Source organism: Hydra vulgaris, chromosome 04 (assembly GCF_038396675.1).
Source record: "Hydra vulgaris chromosome 04, alternate assembly HydraT2T_AEP".
NCBI classification, from domain to species: domain Eukaryota; kingdom Metazoa; phylum Cnidaria; class Hydrozoa; order Anthoathecata; family Hydridae; genus Hydra; species Hydra vulgaris.
The window spans coordinates 26609222-26610232 of NC_088923.1; the positions used below are offsets into that span (position 1 = coordinate 26609222).

The 1011-nt window shown below is 26.4% G+C and overlaps 1 long non-coding RNA gene across 1 annotated transcript; it reads left to right on the forward strand.

Annotated features, from left to right (window-relative positions):
- LOC136079711 (uncharacterized) lies at window positions 1-320 on the forward strand. Its single transcript, XR_010638151.1, has 2 exons — window positions 1-113; window positions 199-320. It is a non-coding gene; the product is annotated as an uncharacterized LOC136079711 (long non-coding RNA).
- The last annotated feature ends 691 nt before the right edge of the window (window positions 321-1011 follow it).

The following is a 1011-nucleotide window of genomic DNA, read 5'->3' on the forward strand; positions in this document are numbered from 1 at the left end:
TATATTACATATCCATTCGATGTTTATCACCAGAAGTTAGTTCTACCTTTGCAGTGCCTCTGCTCTACATACCTCCTCGCTGGTTAAAGAATGGAATATAAATCTCATATCAAGTTGGTGTAAAAATTTATTTCAATAAATTAAGAATTTGTAAACGTTATCAAAGTTTTGAGTGGAGCAATTGTTTTTCTGGTTTAGCATGAGTATGAATCTGATATCAATTGGATGTACAAAGATAGTTTACTACTTAAAGAACCTATCAGTAAACCAACTGATTATAAAACAGTTTTTAATGGGAATAAAAACAAATTTTCAAAAGATTTCAATTAGCTATTTGTATATTCAAACACTTTATTTACTGAGAGAAGAGACTATAGATTCAAGTGCTATAAAATAATTCTACTACCAAAAACGAGATTAATTCAAAAACTTAAACTCAAATTTGGTAATGAATTATTTTATTAGACTTGGTGAGTGTTTATTTATTAACAATTTAACACCATATTATTAGAACTGTGTGCACAGAAAAAAATTAATGCTTAAGCTTTAAATGTTTTGACTAAATATTCCAAAATCGAAATCTGGCTTTATTTTGCAATGCAATTAATTTATTGTCTTAGGAAAATAAGTTTCTAAAACAAGAACTCCTAGGTTTAAAAATGTACTCTTTTAACAGCTAATCCCCTTTTTAACTACATTTTTCATAACTTTGCGAAAAGTGCGGTTTGCTTTCAGACCTCAATAAAGTCTGTTTTAGCTATCCTTAAACAATTAAGTAAGGTTTTTTTGTTTTTATAATGGTCAAACAATGGGTATATTTGAGATTAACTATCATAAATAAAGTTTTTTTTTATAAAAAGTAACATCAAAGTACTTGAATTCAGCCAATTTCATCATTTGTCGCGTTTTTTTAAACTTAAAGAAGTTTTTTTACTAATGCATTAAATGGTCGTAAAATGAAACATTTTATTGTTGTTTTTATTCTTTTTACAAAACAAAATTATCTTTAAT